The following is a 12,813-nucleotide window of genomic DNA, read 5'->3' as shown; positions in this document are numbered from 1 at the left end:
CAGCCTGTGGGAAGATAAAACCTTTCGCGTGTGTGGTTTATTTCAATGCTGCCCATTTAAATCCAACGTACAGTGCTAGGTGTTGGAATCAACATGGATTCTTTCTTCTTGGAAACCTCTGGGAAGGCTGCTTCTAATTGTGTTGATTTATTTATTTTTAATGTTATTTCTTGAAGTGATATCTATGGAACGTGTTACCCACAATCCTGGGAAATCTCCCTTGTTATCTCAGTCTTCTGTTTCTCTTGTTCCCTCCCCTTTCTGTGCCAGGGTACCCAGAGCTGCTCTTCTGCGCTTCATCCTCTCAGCCCCATTGGATGCTCAGTAGGAGCTGCTCAGTGCACTCACACCATGTGTTCTGTCTTCAAAGAGCAGGCGAGAGGCACCCTTCTTTTTGCCTGTTTCAAATGTACCCTTCTGTGTTCCCTGCAAGAAGTCTTCAAACACCTCTCCAAGTATTCAGGGAGAAGTCCGTTTTTCTGTTACCATCAGACTCGGTGCTTTGTGCAGTGGTCCACGGTGAAGCCACTAAGGAAAATGCTTCTAGCTGTGGTTTCCAGCACAAGAAATGTTGCTAATCTGAGCTTAAAAAATCAAGTTTGGCTGCTGCACAGCACTCAGTTGATTCCTCATTATTTAACACTTCTCTGAAGTTCAGGTCTTTTTTTTTCTCCCTCCTTCAATACAGCCTTCATCCAAAAGATGCTGCCAAATGCTTTACAAGTAATTCAGAAGGCACTGTGCTGGTGAAGTGCTGGGAGGGAGAGGTGCATTCTGCTTTCTGCTCTGTACTTCCACTCTCTTCCTTCTCATTTCTTTTTCCAAGGTTGGCTTGGTATTATGTCACTTGAGATGGACAAGGTTAAGTGAAATCCTGCTTTGGATTTCTGGTGCTCTCCCCTCTGTTTTGTATTAACACTGAGAATTTGTTTCGGTGTTGTTTGCGGCTGAGGCTTTTTTCCCCACCCCCTGCCTGAGATGGCTCAAGAAATGCTGAACGGAGTGCTTAATGATTTCCAGTGTTTTCTCTTGACATTTTAGTTTAGGAGAATGAGCAATGCCTCCGCTGGGGACTTCCCTGGCAGATCCGCGCCTGAACAGCCAGGGCTGGCTTCCAAGAACATTAAATTCCAGCTGCTTTTCCATCCAAGGCAAGGTTAGTTTAGTATCCCCCTTCCTCCCTGTGTCTTTACAGCAGGAGATATTCTAGCCAACGTATTCGTCATGTTTCTGAGCCTCCCTGCTGCTTGATTTATGCAGAGAGGACCAGGGAGAGAGATTCCAGTGTGAACTACCTGCAGGTGTGCAGCAGGGTGCTGCAGTCCATGCGGACCCAGCTATGCTGGCTGATCCCCACACGTGGCACCAAAACTGCTTCTTTCCCATTGGTGAGTGCTGTGAGACGCCCTCGGTGTCTGGGAGCACCGCAGAGAGAAGCAGGAGTGTGAGGGATGCTGAGATGGAGATTCCAACCTTGCAGCTGATGTGACTCTCCTCATTACTCCTTGTACTTCACTGTGCTGTTAAACTGTAGATAACTGTATGTAAGGCTTAAAAAAAAACAGAAGCTATCTTAATGTCCCCTGTGTTGTGCAGTTCATGCGCTCGTTCTGAGGTGAAGCGAGTGACTTATGCCTGTTTTTTTTAAGATAGGTTATGCATATTTGGTGCCTGGCTTAACGCTGCAAGGGACATAATTTTCAGTGGCATAATGGACCGCTTGAGTCTCTCTTGTCAACTGGGAGTTTGAGTATGCAGCGTGTTTGGAAACGCAGCCCATCCCAACCCAGCATCTGGCAAGGGAGGAATCCAGATCTATCAGTCGCTATTTCAACCTGTGACTTCTGCTCGCCTTTGTGCCATCCGAGCGTGGTAAGACATAGCTTGTGTGCTCTCCTGATGTTGGCTTCGTGTGTGCAGCTGCATGCTGAAAGGTACCGCAGTGTTTTCAGAAAGCCTAAAGGTAGCCAGTCTCCAGCTGGTACAAAGTGCCATCGTTCATAGACTGATTGAACTGTGGAAATTTACCCAAGTAGAGGATCGGGTCCAGTGTACACAGCTGGGAACGAAGCTGAGCTCAGTAACTATCTGTGCTCAGTGCTCTGCACCGGCCAGCTGGGTTGCACACCATTTTCTTCATGGTAGCAGTGTGTCCATCAATGTCCTCTTGTTCACTTGGATCCATGTTGTCTCCCATTGCTCAGTCCCTTCTCTTCTGCTTTCCCCTCTAACTAAGCAATGTCCTACAGACAGCAAGAGAGCTAGACACAATAGATGAAAACTGATCTGTTTTTGAGATATTTCAGGGGAAAACGTTTCTGCCCTTACACTTGAACTTCTCTAAGAGTGGTTATATTCCATTACACGTCTCATCCTTGTTTGTGAAATGAGTACGAGCCATGCTTGGTGTGAGTTCAGAAGAGAAAAGAAATGGATAGTGAGGGAAGATTGTTCCTCACTGACAGCATTATTGTAAGCAAGGAAATTTAAAGGAGGTTTTGCTTTAGGTCCTCTATTTTTCTCCGACTTTGTGTTCATATTTTTTTCCTGCAGCTTGTCTAAAGATCTGCATGAAGACCCAAACCTCTGAAATGCTTTCGAGTCGATCTTTCTTTGCCCCTGTGTATTCAGCCAGCCTGGTAAAATGTTTTGTTTCTCTTTCTTTTTTTTTTTCCAGAGTCTATGAGATCATTCAAGTACGGAGACTTGGCAGCCTCCATGTATGTTTGAATTTCAGACTAAGTGTTGTTCTGGCTGAGGATAAATTATTTGGTGTGTTACATGAGGATTTGCTGCTTTATCTGGCCTGAATAAGGTTGGTTTATTATCAGCACCCCGTCATGATTTACGCTGGGCTGCAGTTTTCTGTCCTTCAGAGTTTTCCATGTTTTACTGCCTAAAAGTACAGGCATTTCTTTTAAACAATCTGGTAATAGGAAGGATTCTAAGTAGAGAGTTAATATGATTGGAAGGTCAAAGAAGGCAGTGCAAAACAAAGGAGAAAATAGAAAAGTAATGGTGGGGCCATTGCTTTCAAGAAATGGGCTTACAAGGCAAATGTTTCCTTGGGCTTAATTGGTCACTTACAGCTCATGTATGGGGTTGAATATTCACTCTAAACAGTGCAGACTCCAGAAAAGCTGAATAAGAATTTTCATATATGAGACATTCTTGCTGGAGATGGGATTTTTAACTTTTATTTTTAAACTTAAAAGCAGGAGCAATGGTTTGTGGTCATTGTCAGTTCAGAAGGTGGGTTCATTTTATAGACACGAGTCTTGAAGTCTGTTACAAAGAGATCCCTGCTTGAACTGTGCTGAGTTGCCAGGGTCATACGTGCCATCTGCATCATCTGTGCAGAGGCTGAGCTCTCTGCCCCTGTGAACTGCACAGAGTGCTGAAGGGGTGCATTAATGAGCATTACAGATTGATTTACAGCACCTGGGTCCCACTTAATAGTGCTACAAAGAGTAAAACATCTGTATATCCCATTGCTTTGTCTTTCAGAGAGTACATGTGCCATTCACAGTGCAAGACTGTGCTTCCTTTGTGGACAGCACTTGAGAAATGCTAAAAGCTTAAGGATACAATGTATACGTATACGTATAGCTTCCACATGCTGTTGATTATCTTGACCCATCTTTCACATCAAAAGAGTCAGGAAACCAAGATGTTACTGTTCATCACACGTAGGAATGCACTGTTAAAGCCATGTGCTTACAAAAGAAAAAGTTGTTCATCCTTTGGCCTTGTTTCAAAGCAGAAAACAAGAATGTGGATGTCTGTGTGAAAGAGCCATCAGAGCAGTCTGCTGTTACTGCTGGGTAGAGAGGATTGTGGAGACAAAGGCAGCAAACCTTTCTTGAACAGAAGAAACACGATTGTAGAATAGCAGAATGGTTTGGGTTGGAATGGACCTTAAAGCACACCCAGCTCCAGTCCCCCTCCATGAGCAGGTTTGCCCACCACCAGAGCAGACTGCCCAAAGCCCCACTAGAAACGTGAATGTCTGAACAGGAAAACTTCTCATTTAAGTTTAAAAAGTAAAAATAAAAGTACTGACTTCAAATTGTGTGATCTTACAGAAGGGTGGGGCTGCCAGCTGTGTGTTGGTCAACCGAAGGGCTCCGTCTCTGGTTCCTGTTTAGTCTCAATGCAGGCCTTGTGCTGGCAGGGCAGAACCTAAATGAGGTGCTACTGAGCTGAGAGCTCTTGGTTCTGGGTTGCTGGGAGCCCTGAAGTTCAGGACAGGGATTTTGTTTTGTTTGCGCACTTGGGATAAAGTGCTAGAGTCGAATCTTGGCCTGTCTTTGTCAGGAGCTTTAGCTGCTGCCGTGTTTAGCCTTTGTGTGGGTATCTTTCCAACGTTCAGTGCGTCGCAATTAAGTCAGCGTCAGAAGCTGTGAGATGAAAGATGAGTGGGAGGGGAAAGAAAAACAAAGCAATAACCAAAGACTGCTGCCAATAGGAAGAAACACCACCAAACGATAGGCAAAGTACCCTGTGGCTTCTTTTGTGCAGTCCCTCATGGCAGTAAAGCACCTCTTGGGTTGTTCTTCACCTACTGGTTGTAAATCCTAATGCTTGCATTCCCAGAGCCTTGGGAACCTCACAGCAGCCTCTGCTCTCCTGGAGTCCAGCTGCTGGGCACGTGAAGCAGACAGAGGAGTTAGCAAAGGATGTGGCCTGGAAAGGGAGACGTCAGTGTGGTGGAGGGCCCTTGCCTTGAGAGAGAAGCCTATAGGCCCTGTTTTAAAACAAAATACTAATGCATTCAGCGTTCCCTACTTTGCTCCAAATCACTGCAGCCGTGGTATGCATGAAGCTGTTAACTGTTGTGTCTTTTGAAATGCGCTTTAAAATGTGCCTGGAGGTTTGGGGAATTTCTTATTTTTTATTTTTTTACTTGTATTTTTTTTTTAACTCCCGCTGAAATGCTGCGCTGTTTATATTTAAGCAAAACCTCCGGCAGGAATGAATAAAATCAAAGGGCATCATCTTGCAGGGCAGATTGGCGGCTGACAGATATGCCTGGCTGAAGGAGCCTTTTCACAGGGAACAGGGGTAGGCAGAGCCTGGGGAACAGAGCAGCCCCTTTCCCTATCTCTGCTGACTCCCTTTCCCATGTTATTGCCCCAAATCTGTCTCCTCTGCTTGAAGTACGTATCAAACACAGGGTGACAGAGCAGCAGTGGCAGTTCCAGCAGCATCAGAAGTTGTTCTTGTTTGGCAGGGAAGACTGTCCGGCCCCTTGGCTGCTCGCTCCCCTTTGCTCTCCAAGAGCAGCAGTGCCGTCTTGCACTTTGCAGAAGCTGCTCCTTCTGTTTTCCAGTGGAATATCTGATGCGATTTCAGTTTCCGCACTATAGCGCTGCTTCATTCGAGCGCAGTTTTTAGCAGACTGTTTTCACTCAGGAATGTGGGGAAGTTCTGAGGGCTTTTTCCTTTGTTAACACCCTGGGTCAAGCGACCTGTGTTGTTTCATTGGACAGAGGCATAACTTTGGCTGCAAGTGCATGGGGTTTGGTAGGAGTTCCTACCTTGGTGCAGGAAGGAATCCAACCAAATAAAGCTCATTCCTTGCTATGCCTATGGCAAAGGTGGTATGAGAAGTGTTTTGTGTTCTTATTGCATCCTTGAATTGCACAGTGAAGACCCATATGAATTCTGGCAATGGGCCCTTTGACGTTTTTTGTATTAGGATCTTATACACTAAGTTTTCCTGCCTCTTCCACCCTGGAAATCCAGGCTATCTGAGGGAGCTCTGTACAGTGCTCCCGCTGACATTACCTCCAGGTCAGGCTATTAGCATGAGCAGCAGCGGGGAGTCTGTGCTTGGATGGGGCCCTTGGTTTCAGGCTCATGTTTACCATCTTGTCAGCTGGTTCTAACTGATCGTAGGAAAAACACTGGATGCTGCGAGAGGCTTTTTATTAAGGTCATCTTCTGGTGTTGGTTGGTCGAGTGGTTTTTTGGTTTCTTTTGCAGCAGGAGTTTTATGCTTCTCCAATTCACTGTGTTTTAAATGAGATAAATGCATGATTTGTTAACCTGGTCTTTAATTCAGGGACTGGAAAGCTGTCCCTTTGGTTTGTAAAGCAAAAGAAAAGCTCCTTGCCCAAGGAGGCTGTGGATGCCCCATCCCTGCAGGCATTCAAGGCCAGGCTGGATGTGGCTCTGGGCAGCCTGGTCTGGTGGTTGATGACCCTGCACACAGCAGGAGGCTAGAACCAGATGAGCATTGTGGTCATTTTCAACCCAGGCCATTCTATGGTTCTGTGATTTGTGCAGGACAGTGGAGGAAAGAAGTGTCTATCAATAGTTGTGCTGGAAGGAGCTCAGGTAGGAAGGAAAGGAGCTATCTAGATGTCCTGTGGGGAAGTCAATGGCTGTGCACATCTCCTTACTCTTTCTGCTTTCTCTCCCAGCTGGTCTTTCCATGGTATTATTGCTATAACAAATCCAGCCCTCACTTTTCAAGGGAGAACATAGAACACCAGCAGTGCCCTTCAAAAAACATGCACATACCTTTTCCCACTCACCCAAAAAAGAGTGGGGATGGAGAACATGAAAGACACAAAGCCCTTATGTTCTCCAAGCCCCATGTACCTCCAGTACACAGTAAGCCTCTGCTCCCATTCCAAACCAAGCTAAAATTATCCTTCTGAAGTCTTTCCTAGACAAGCTTTTGTTACATGACTCTTTTGGACAAGCATCAATCTGTTTCCCAAAAGCCTGTCTTCCAAGAATGACTTAGTGCTGGCTTTGGGGCAGGTGATTGGTTACTCTGCTGTAGATGCTGCTTTCTGGTGTAGCCCATCACTGCAGCACGCTGCAAAATGGCAGTCTGAGCATCCCTGAATGCTGGAAGTTTAACCACAGCTGGAGCTGGTTCTTTGAATCCTGTTGGGTCTATTTGCATGGAGTTGTTTCAGCTGATGTGGTGCTGCTTAGAAAAACACTGAGGTTCCATACAGAAGCACTTATTTCCCTCATCTTTCAAAGGCAGCTTTAGCCTGTGAGTTTTTAACATCTTCAAAATCTGTTGGTATTTATGGCAGGAGTTACTCACAGTCGCTGTTTTGAATGACCTCATGTTGTCCCTCACCTTTTCCAAATGGCAGACAAAGCAAAGTGCACTTCTATAGGGAACTTTGATGCCAGGGTGGCTGTATGGGTGGGACGCAGTGACCTGAGGAGCCCTCCAGGCCTTGCTCTGCCTTTAAGTGGAATAAATGATATCCAAATGTCCCGAGTTTTGTGGTTCTATTTTATTATCTTTTTAAACCCTGAGCTGGCTGATTTAGCATCCTAAAGATGACAAATGCATTTCTAGGCACAGTTTTTAGCTGCATTTGATATTGGGTTCTTTGTCTTCCCTTTCTAGGTAATTAGAAAACTCTTCCACTCCTCCAGATGAGGCATTACTGTGTGAGTAATGAGCTTCTCTGCCCTGTGTCAGAGTGCCTTCTCTCAGTGCTGTCTGGATTTCTGACCATTGAACAAGAAGTGTCCATTGTGCTTCTAGTTTTTCATTAATTTTGAAGGTAATACCTGCATCCAAACAGCTGTTTTCATTGGCCTGAATTTCTAAGCTACCAATAAATTTCCCTCCCAATTTTTAACCCTTGCAGGCCTTTGGGATTTGGTTATTCCAAGAGTTCTTGTTTGGTTGGGTTTGTGGACTGTTTTTTTTTCCTCCAGGACTGGAGTTTTCCCATCTAGCTGGAGCAGCAACACTGAATGGGAACGTCTGGCTTATGTCAGAGCTCCACCAGTGCGGACCTCCCTCACGAAAGCCACAGTGATGTCACATCCAGCAGCACAGGAGGGGATCAGAGCGTGCTCCTACCAGGTCGGCACAGCCCTGAGGTATGTGATGGAGTAGGGCTCTGCACTGAGGCAAAGAACTACCTGATGTTGGCTCTGATCATTTGGTTACTTCTTTGAATATAAATGTACACATGTATGTCCTTGAACAACTGGTTGGGTGTTGTTTTTTTCATGCTATTAAAAGAACAATAATTTTGTAAGGGAGTTTTGGTTTTTTACACATTCCTTTTTTAATCCTCAGTGAGTTCCCTTTTTGCTGCAGAGCTAAAGCTTTGGTCCTGGGTTCATTTAGAAGCTTTGTGCTTTACTCGTCTTCGTGTTTATGGAGTATCAGTGGATTAACAACAACCAAAGACAAAAGCAGTAACAATTGACCTCCAGAGCTGGCCATGTCTTTCTTTTCCCCTTCCTCTTTGTCCTCATCTTTTCACTGTAAAGAAACAGAGTAAAACATTCGGTGTTTGCTTCCAGGTGATCTGTTCTTTTTCACCCTTCTCCTCCTCTCCCTGGAGATGGAGGCCCCCACCATCCTTTGAGATGTCAGGAATTCTAGGCGAAGATTTATGCATGAGCATAAAGAGGCATTAGACCGTGCAGTGAGGGTCAGACATATGGTAGCAATGATTGCACAGCCCTGTAAAGCAGCCTCCCTGCAAAGCACGGGATGCGTTGCAAGAAGTCTTTCCTTGGTAGCAAAATACTTAAAGATGACCTTGTGTCCTGGCCTGGTCAGGTATGTGCTGCATATGACTAGGATGGGACCAAACAATGCTGTTTTCCTTTCCCAAAGTAAGTTAAATTCACTTCTGTATGGAAACGAGATTGAAGCCCATGTTTTCTTTCTCTCCTGACTCCACTCCATTAGCAGTTGAGAATAGCAGCTCCTCAGGTCTCTGGTAATGCAGTCTTCACCTCAAATAGGGATTCTAAAATATTTAAGCATTTCTCTCCCGAGGCTTCTTGCTTCCTATTTGTTTCTTGTTGCTAAGCAATGCATTTATACCCCCCAAATTAAAATTTACAGCTCTCAAATTGTCCCTCAGCCTTATTCTCCAAACCTCACATCTGTAATGGCTTTTCCATCTGCCACTTTTCCCAGGCCGCCCCATCCATCCTCCAGTCTGCAGAGGAAAAAGCCTTGTGGTGGAGGGTGTTTTTCCCCCCTTTTTTTTAGCCTCCATCTGTAATTAATTTTCTTGCAAAGCCACATCTGTCTGCATGGGGCAGGGGAAGTGGGGAAAGCGAGGTAAAAAGTGAAGTCACTCTCTCCCTTTCCCAGTAAAAAGCAACGTTTGGCAAATGCAATTGTAGTTCCTCAGGGTTGTTTTAGTCTTTCCCTTCCATTCTCCTGCCCTCAGCACCCCTTTCTCCAGCGCAGTCAAACAGAAAGGTGCAGTGCTGCTGGTGCTCAGCTGTAGTTCTGCCAGCGTGGAGCCTTGTGGGTTTGGTCTGTGCTGCAGCCCACATCTGACACTGCAGTGTGTTTCTGCTGCTTTAGTTGCTGCAAACGCTGCTGGCGTCCTCCGGAAAACTTCCTTCTGTCAATATTTGAATTTTCAAAGCCGTGCTAAATAGCTGCCGTGATGTTTCTCTTTGAAAGACCAAGAAATAGCTACAGTGGTCCCAGTCAATATCCCTTCTCTACCATCACTCAGTGCAGCTGTTCCAGAAATTTTAATGTTCTGCAGACCACCAGGGAGCTTCAAACAAGAGCGGGGCTGGCTGTGAGGCTGGTGGCCTGCCTGCTGCAGGAAGGGAAGGAGAAAGGAGAAAGAACCTGCTGTCTTGGCCCGCCCAGGATGAACCCGTAGCACAGTGTGTGGAGTCCTGGTGAAGATGCTCTTCTTTGGAGCATGTGATCTTCCTGGCTTCCCCCTTGAGAGCTGTCATTGGAAAAGATGTCCTTCTTTTCTGCCTCTGGAAGCAGCTGGCAGAGGTCCCAGAGCCCAGCCTTCCATCGGGTCGCTATCCTTATCCCATTACATCACCTGCCACCAGCACATTCCAACTCCTCCAGCTTCCTTCAGATTGAAAAAGCAATCACAGTTTAGCAGAAGGCGGCAGTCATCCTATAGAAAAGCCCTTGAAGTGGGCAATGGTGAGGAAAGCTGGCCATTGAGCGGGCCCTCAGCCCAGCCCACAGCCCAGCTTCTGCTTCACCATAACATCATGAGCTGAGAGATGCTGAGCTGGGGAAGGAATGCTGACCCTGGGGAGTCCAAGTCTCTGCTCTCAGCCTCTGGGCTTGGCTGCTTACAGGACTTGCAACAGGTTTGTAATGGAAAGTAACAGTACACTGGTTCCTTGTGCAGGAGAAATGTGGAAACCTTGAGCCCTGTGGGAAATCAGACCCTCGGATACCTTTGGGCATCTGGGTTTCCACCTTGTTGTGCTTGAGCTTGAGCTGGATCCTAGTTGGAACACAACCGTTGTCAGCTGTGCTGACCTGAGTGGCCAGCACCTCAATGCAGCTGCCACAGTGGTTATGCAGCCGGATGGTGAATTAGATAGAGTAATTAATCTGTGTTAAATATACCTCCTTTTCTTTGCCAGATTACTTTTAACCAAGGTCATTTCTGCAGTTCACTTTACAACAGCCTGGGCAGCTGCACAGTACTGGCACAACCTGAGGACTGGTAATAGGGATGGAAGGACCAAAGGCACACTACTTACCACCCTACCACCCAGCATCAGAGGAAGGAGCTTTGGATTCCCTGATGAAGGATTATTGCTCTGCAGGAATCCCACCCACCAAACCTGGAGCAAGTCTCAAGCCCCTGAAACCCTCCAGTCATCTCCAGACCAACATAACAATGTCTTTCTGGTCTCCCTGTTTTAAGACATGTCATTTTAATGCTGACTATGGGAGGAAGAAGGGAGCACAGGGACGGTCAGGCTACTGAACCTCAAGGTGCTGAGGACATGAGTCTGATTCCAGCATGAAATGACCCAAATCTGAAAAAACACTGACACCCTGTGGAGGCATATAGAGGGACATAGTGCAGATCTTACTGGCCCTTGTTGATACTATAGGGTTAATAATTGTTATTTCATGTCCTGTTTTAGATGGGCCATTTTTTTCCCCCAACTTCTTCCAAATTCTTCTTGTTAAAAAGTCATTAAGAAAAAACGTTGTTTACCTCTTTTCAATTAGAACGGATTCATTCGTTAAGAAGAGCATTTCTTGGCATGAGGAGTGAATATTCTTGAATATACAAAGAATGTACCTGAAATGGAGTAGGTTGCACACAAGCTGTTGTTCTGCACAGTTAGAATCATAGAATATCCCAAGTTGGAAGGGACCCATGAGGAGCATTGAGTCCAACTCTAAGTTGGGGCTGATCATGTGTGTTTTATGACAGTGCTTCTGGGCAGAGACTGCCTTGGGCTGCCAGAGCCATCACTGACAGAGGTGTATTTGTATTTCCTTTCAGTTGTCTCCTGGATTTACTGCCTCGAAGCTGTGCCATGGTCGCCTTCCGATCAAAAGCAGGTAGATAAATCTGCTCCATGTTCTGCAATGACTGCCTGCTGCCCTGAAGGAAGCGTGTCATGTCTGTAAGGAAGTGTTTCAACCTGCAGCCGCGGAGTACAAACAGCATCAATCAGTCCTTTCAAACAAAGGTTGGGTGAGTTTGGGTGGTCTCCCCTGGCAGCAGGAGAGGAGCTGGTAGCCTTTGGCATGAAAGCAGCCCTAGAACCTCGGCAGTCTCACCATCAAGTTGGGGTCAAGATTAAATTACTCCGGGAAAGAAAATAAAAGCCATGCACAAAGTAAAAGGCCCCACAGTCAGCTCTCAGCCTGCCTGACCTCTCTTAAAAGCACTGAGCATGCTTACAAGGAGCTGGCTTGAAGAATGAAGCACTTCCGTGCTGTGAATCAGATAAGACTTGTGCTGATAAAAGGGGAAAAAAAATTGCCATGACTGCTGACAGCCTCAGCAAGCGATAGGAGGAACCTGTGGGGCCTCTGTGCAATGTACTGCCTTTGCTCTGCAGTCAGATAGGAGTTGAATATCTTTATTTGGGTTAATACTGACGTACGGGACAGGAAGGAAAGCAAAGATACGGAAACCTGCTCAGGCTGACTGGCACGCTGCTGAGGTGCAGGGACTCCTTGCAGTCTCTCAAGTGAAAGGGATTGGGTTTGTCTTGAGGGACTTCCAATACTACTCCTGTTTCAGCCCAGTCTATCTAACGCTTCTATTGTTTCTAGCAATAAAAGCAAAATGCTCCTCTACTGTGGCACCCTCTTCCCTTTCTTCCCTTCTCCCAGGTTGTGCTGAGCCCTCATCTTTTAAGCAGGACTTACTGCCACATACACAGGGATTTTTCCACCTTGGATTCTACCTTTCAAACACTGATCACACCCACTGATGCTTCATGAGACAACCAGGCCAGACTTGCACCTTGCTTCGAAAACACTCTGAGACAATAAAAGAAGACTTTTAAAATCCCCTTTCATTCCCTTGCTGCAAAGCTTGAAAGCACAGATGAACCACCTGGTTTTGTTGGGGTTTGTGTGTTTAGCGATGCTCGGTGCTGTGAGTGTGCAATGCTTGGAGCTGTTATGGTGCAGTGCTTGGAGCTGTTAGTGTGCAATGCATGGAGCTGTTGGGGTGCAATGCTTGGAGCTGTTAGTGTGCAATGCTTGGAGCTGTGAGGCTGTTTGCATTCACTTGCAATATTGCAAGCTGTGCTGTGAGGATGCAGAGCGTTGCACCAACCCAGCGGGGCTGCTGTGCACAAGGAAGGTTGCATCCCAAGTACAGAGCCGCTGTAGTTAAGGCTGTAATGTATTGTACACCCGGTAACGGGCTGCACTGAGCGCTGCGCTGTTGGTGCACACACACGCACTCACAGCCGGCCCCGGGCAGGAAGGGGTTAATACCCGCCTTCCCTTCCTCCCTCCCCATTGGCCGGCCGCAGGTGGCGCTCCTTCCTCCGTCCCCATTGGCGGAAGGAGCACCGGGACGCTCG

The 12,813-nt window shown here is 46.5% G+C and overlaps 1 long non-coding RNA gene across 2 annotated transcripts; it reads left to right on the top strand.

Annotated features, from left to right (window-relative positions):
• Nucleotides 1-1,428: 1,428 nt before the first annotated feature.
• On the top strand, nt 1,429-12,287 carry LOC107317301 (uncharacterized). 2 transcript variants are annotated; one of them, XR_001556809.3, is made up of 5 exons: nt 1,429-1,872; nt 2,678-2,815; nt 7,388-7,547; nt 7,705-7,872; nt 11,268-12,078. It is a non-coding gene; the product is annotated as an uncharacterized LOC107317301 (long non-coding RNA). The 2 variants fall into 2 exon arrangements; XR_014932969.1 differs by lacking the exons at nt 1,429-1,872; nt 2,678-2,815 and adding an exon at nt 12,110-12,287 and having other exon boundaries at nt 7,411-7,547; nt 11,268-11,462.
• Nucleotides 12,288-12,813: the final 526 nt, after the last annotated feature.

Source organism: Coturnix japonica, chromosome 11, assembly GCF_054131305.1.
Source record: "Coturnix japonica strain WE chromosome 11, WE-NBRP24, whole genome shotgun sequence".
NCBI lineage: Eukaryota > Metazoa > Chordata > Aves > Galliformes > Phasianidae > Coturnix > Coturnix japonica.
The sequence above is the reverse complement of the archived record's forward strand: the minus strand, read 5'-3'. Positions and strand labels throughout refer to the sequence as shown.